Consider the following 5,976-nt stretch of genomic DNA (forward strand, 5'->3'; position numbering starts at 1 on the left):
AATTCAAAATACTAGAAACAACAATATCGAGATCAGTGATTGGCCTGAGGGTTTCAACTTTGCCCTCAATGTTTCCTGTAGAGGTGAAGGAGGAACGTTTCCAGCTGCTGTACCGTTCTTTGTTTGCAGTAGACTGAGGTACAGATTGCTCAACATTTGATGTGTAAATGTTAATAGTTGTCAGGAAAGCGGAGGTTTATTTGTTCTCAGCTTTGTTTAGGGTGTTCCAGTCAGAGCGTTGTTGCAAGTTAATTATTGAAGCCATATTACAATGTATCAGCTGATTTTCAACCTATGAGCTACAGCTTAAGACTTGTTTGAAGAGTTTAATGAGCCTGAGTGATAACAGAGATGATTTGGGGAATTTTCTTTTTTTCTTGACACAGACGTCGTGAAGACACCAGAGAGCTGAATAGCGAAGAAGCTAGTGGGAGAAACGCAGAGTGAGTAGAACTTTGATTTATTTGAGCCTCCCAGGTTTTTCTCTCCATCACAAAGCAGCTGCTTTTATCTTTGTTTGTTAGCTTATGTGGTGAACATTTGAAGACTCTAATCTCTGAGGTCTTGAATTGGCTAAAGACTCCAAACCCCCAACAACGAAGTCTCCAACATTCGGCTCAGAGCCTTTCAAACAGAATGAGCAGGTAGAGATTTGTTCATCAGATCATTTTAAACACAGAAAGCCTGACTGTGTTATATTTACTAAGACTCAGGTGTTCTTGAAGTGCACCCTGAACGGTTTCATAATCAAACTATAAAACTGAAGTGCTGTTGCTAAGCTCTAGTTTGACTCTGAGGCTGTTTTATTGTTGTTTTATGAAGGAACAAAGTACATTACTGGAATGGGTGAGTTCTTCCTGCTGGGTTCCTGTAAGTGCCATTGTTGGGATGGATTTATGGAGGATCTGTGGAATTCACAGCAATTCAATTGTAGTTAATCCCTCACACCTGTGTAACCACAGTTAATGTTTAAATTTTGAGTTCAGTGTTATCACTTCAGAAATTCAAATACATTTCTTCCTTTATCAATTATATTTAACCTTCTATTTCCAGATGTAATAAAATAGAAGCAGTAAACACTGAAATCGCAGCATGACTTTTCCTTCAAAACACAGAGTCACACTGCTTAAGTTCAATATTTGTATCTAAATCTGCACCAAGACAGAGTCGACACAATAGATTTTTTCAGTTAATGCTAATAATATTTCAAATGTCATGTGTGACAAGTGGAGAAGCACAGAGAGATTGTGAGTACCAAAATAACCTAAAATAGAGTTAAGCACTTATCCTCTAACTAACCACCATCAGTGTGTTTTAATAGTAGTAAGGATGCCAACACAAACTTGTCACTGATGTGTTCTGTTCAGCAATAAGCCAGTGGCAGGTGTAAGCTTATTAGTTCTTCTAAAAGTAAGTCTAGCAGTTTGGCAGCCATCCTGAAATACATCAGCTGATGGAAGCTTCTTCTGCGTCACACTGCCGTCTGACTGCCACATGAATGTTTTGTGTTTCCTCTGCAGGTGAAGGTAGAAAGTGTGTGTGAGCTGATGTGGATGTGAATTCAGCAGCATGGATCAGTGTGAGAACAGACAGGAGGGAGTCCCTCCCTCTAAAACCACTCTGTGTGGGGAACATGAGAGCCAGACCAAAGCTCAGAGGTGAGATGACCATCTCTAACTGTCCAAGACTCTTCTCCATGTCACAGCTCAGCTCTCACATCACTGCTCCATCATTATTCACAGGAACCAACCTGGAGCTGAACCCAGCTGTGTGTCCTTAAAGAGTGACTGGTCAAAAAATCGCCTCATTTATTTTAAAGGACAAAAATCATCTGCAGAGAGGTGAGCTGTGTTAGTAATATGAACTTTTTGATAGTTATCATTTTGGTGCCTGTTGAAAGTAGGAACATGGGTAGTCCTGTAAAGGCCAAAGTAAAGTGTTTACGTCTGGGTGAGACCGTTCCCCTTCCCGATACGTAACATACCGATGATTTGTCATGTCCTGAGGTGTCACATAGGAACCAGAAATGTAACCTTCCGCGCCCCTATGATGCGTGCCGGGTTGTGGATAGGATCCAATAGAATGACTCTCCCGGTGGTAACACACGTTCCAGACGTGTATTCCAGCCCTAACCCTAAACTTAATCCTAATCCTAATCCTAACCATAACCTTATCCCTACTCTTAACCACAACCTTAATCATATTAGATAGTGTTTTCCAAAGCGATTCATAATGAGAAAGTAAAATAAATGTACATGTGTAGATTCAGTCCAAACAGTTCTCGTGCTTCATCCCTTTCTGAACAGGTAACATAGAGATGTGTTGGGTGGCCAAAAGCATAACATACCGATGATTTGTCACATTAAACATATTATGCTTTGGGATGAGAACGTTTGTCTGAGTGGTGCTCTGTTCTTACAGTGACTGTTTGGAGTTTCTTTATGCTGATTTACAGTCTGGAAAAACAAGGTTGTATTTGGGATGATGGTGAGGTCTTCATCTGTTTTTGTTGCTGGAAATGAAAAAAAATTCTTCTCTGTCTAACAGGACCTATGGGAGACCTGAACCAAGCAGTGTATCTTTAAAGAGTGACGGGTCAAAAAATCGCCTCATTTATTTCAAAGGACAAAAATCATCTCCTGCAGAGAGGTGAGCTGTTAGTAACAATGATGTGTTTTAAATGAACTGCTTTTTGTTGTTTCATGGCCCTAAACAGCATTAAAAAAAAATAAGGAACTGAGCAAGGAATACCTTTATTCCACAGGGTGGGCCATTTATATGGATACACCGTAATAACATGGGAATGGTTGGTGATATTAAAGTCCTGTTTGTGGCACATTAGTATATGTGAGGGGGCAAACTCCTCAAGATGGTGGCCATTTAGAAGTCGGCCATTTTGGATACAACTTTTGTTTTTTCAATAGGAAGAGGGCCATGTGACACATCAAACTTATTGGTAATGTCACAAGAAAAACAATGGTGTGCTTGGTTTCAACGTAAATGTATTCTTTCATGAGTTATTTACAAGTTTCTGACCACTTATAAAATATGTTCAATGTGCTGTCCATTGTGTTGGATTGTCAATGCAACCCTCTTCTCCCACTCTTCACACACTGATAGCAACACCGCAGGAGAAATGCCAGCACAGGCATCCAGTATCCATAGTTTCAGGTGCTGCACATCTCGTATCTTCACACCATAGACAATTGCCTTCAGATGACCCCAAAGATAAAAGTCTAAGGGGGTCAGATCGGGAGACCTTGGGGGCCATTCAACTGGCCCACGACGACGAATCCATTTTCCAGGAAACTGTTCATCTAGGAATGCTCGGATCTGGCACCCATAATGTGGTGGTGACCATCTTGCTGGAAAAACTCAGGGAACGTGCCAGCTTCAGTGCATAAAGAGGGAAACACATCATTATGTAGCAATTTCAAATATCCAGTGGCCTCGAGGTTTCCATTGATGAAGAATGGACCCACTACCGTTGTACCTCATATACCACACCAAACCATCACTTTTGTTGTTCCAACAGTCTTGGAGGGATCCATCCAATGTGGGTTAGTGTCAGACCAATAGCGGTGGTTTTGTTTGTTAACTTCACCATTCACATAAAAGTTTGCCTCATCACTGAACAAAATCTTCTGTGTGAACTGAGGGTCCTGTTCCAATTTTTGTTTTGCCCATTCTGCAAATTCTGTGCGGCGATCTGGGTCATCCTCGTTGAGATGCTGCAGTAGCTGGAGTTTGTAAGGGTGCCATTTGTGAGTAGCTAATATCCGCCGAAGGCATGTTCGACTAATGCCACTCTCCAGTGACATGCGGCGAGTGCTACGCTGTGGGCTCTTGCTGAATGAAGCTAGGACAGCCACTGATGTTTCTTCATTAGTGACAGTTTTGTTACGTCCACATTTTGGCAAATCCAACACTGAACCAGTTTCACGAAACTTAGCAAGCAGTTTGCTAACTGTAGCATGGGAGATGGGTGGTCTCGTAGGGTGTCTTGCATTGAAATCTGCTGCAATGACCCGGTTACTGCGTTCACCAGTTATCAACACAATTTCGATCCGCTCCTCACGTGTTAACCTCTTCGACATGTCAATGGCTGTGAACGAAGAGAAACTTGTAAATAACTCATGAAAGAATAAAGTTACGTTGAAACCAAGCACACCATTGTTTTCCTTGTGACATTACCAATAAGTTTGATGTGTCACATGGCCCTCTTCCTATTGAGAAAACAAAAGTTGTATCCAAGATGACCGACTTCTAAATGGCCACCATCGTCACCCACCATCTTGAGGAGTTTGCTCCATCACATATACTAATGTGTCACAAACCGGACTTTAATATCACCAACCATTCCCATTTTATTACGGTGTATCCATATAAATGGCCCACCCTGTACATTTAACCTTCTGCAGCTTATTGTGGGACCATCAATAGTCCTGCATAGTGTAAATGACTGTTTTACTTTGGGTGGTAAATCACAAACACTAGTTTCCTTCTGCTCAGGCATGGCCTGCAAACCAGGTTCTCTTATGGATGACAAAAGTATTCTAAGTCTTCATCAAATTCTTTTGCTGGAAATGAAAAAACAATTTTCTTCTGTCTAACAGGATCTATGGGAAACCTGGAGAACTTAGATCTGACACAAGCAGGGTATCTTTAAAAAGTGATGAGTCTAAAGATTGCTTTATTTACAGGGAGTGCAGAATTATTAGGCAAATGAGTATTTTGTCCACATCATCCTCTTCATGCATGTTGTCTTACTCCAAGCTGTATAGACTCGAAAGCCTACTACCAATTAAGCATATTAGGTGATGTGCATCTCTGTAATGAGAAGGGGTGTGGTCTAATGACATCAACACCCTATATCAGGTGTGCATAATTATTAGGCAACGTCCTTTCCTTTGTCAAAATGGGTCAAAAGAAGGACTTGACAGGCTCAGAAAAGTCAAAAATAGTGAGATATCTTGCAGAGGGATGCAGCAGTCTCAAAATTGCAAAGCTTCTGAAGCGTGATCATCGAACAATCAAGCGTTTCATTCAAAATAGTCAACAGGGTCGCAAGAAGCGTGTGGAAAAACCAAGGCGCAAAATAACTGCCCATGAACTGAGAAAAGTCAAGCGTGTAAGTAAGTAAGTAAGTAAGTAAAATTTTATTTATATAGCACATTTCTAGATAGAAATCACAAAGTGCTTTACAAGATATAACAGATTATAAAAAAAACAAACAAGATACAAACAAAGTTAGCAAAAAGCAATTTTAAAAAGATGTGTTTTTAGCTGTTTTTTAAAAGTAATCAATGAAACAGCGGATCGTAAGTCCTGAGGAAGGGAACTCCACAGTCTGGCGGCCACAATAGCAAAAGCTCTATCACCCCTAGTTTTCAGTCTCGTATACTGAGTGACAAGTAGGCCCTGACTACTCAACCTCAGAGACCTACTAGGGGCATAGGGCTGTAAAAGTTCAATAATATATGGTGGTGCTTGTTGTTGAAGAGCCTTAAAAGTTAAAACCAAAATCTTAAAATGGACTCTAAATTCGACAGGAAGCCAATGTAACTGCATAAGCAACGGTGTTATATGTGAAAATCTAGAAGCGTGCAGCTGCCAAGATTCCACTTGCCACCAGTTTGGCCATATTTCAGAGCTGCAACATCACTGGAGTGCCCAAAAGCACAAGGTGTGCAATACTCAGAGACATGGCCAAGGTAAGAAAGGCTGAAAGACGACCACCACTGAACAAGACACACAAGATGAAACGTCAAGACTGGGCCAAGAAATATCTCAAGACTGGTTTTTCTAAGGTTTTATGGACTGATGAAATGAGAGTGAGTCTTGATGGGCCAGATGGATGGGCCCGTGGCTGGATTGGTAAAGGGCAGAGAGCTCCAGTCCGACTCAGATGCCAGCAAGGTGGAGGTGGAGTACTGGTTTGGGCTGGTATCATCAAAGATGAGCTTGTGGGGCCTT

At 41.3% G+C, this 5,976-nt stretch overlaps 1 long non-coding RNA gene across 1 annotated transcript; it reads left to right on the top strand.

Annotated features, from left to right (window-relative positions):
* Window positions 1–381: 381 nt before the first annotated feature.
* Window positions 382–2,662, top strand: LOC143415189 (uncharacterized). Its single transcript, XR_013095821.1, has 4 exons — window positions 382–443; window positions 1,521–1,658; window positions 1,743–1,841; window positions 2,548–2,662. It is a non-coding gene; the product is annotated as an uncharacterized LOC143415189 (long non-coding RNA).
* Window positions 2,663–5,976: the final 3,314 nt, after the last annotated feature.

This window comes from Maylandia zebra, linkage group LG23 (assembly GCF_041146795.1).
Source record: "Maylandia zebra isolate NMK-2024a linkage group LG23, Mzebra_GT3a, whole genome shotgun sequence".
Lineage (NCBI taxonomy): Eukaryota > Metazoa > Chordata > Actinopteri > Cichliformes > Cichlidae > Maylandia > Maylandia zebra.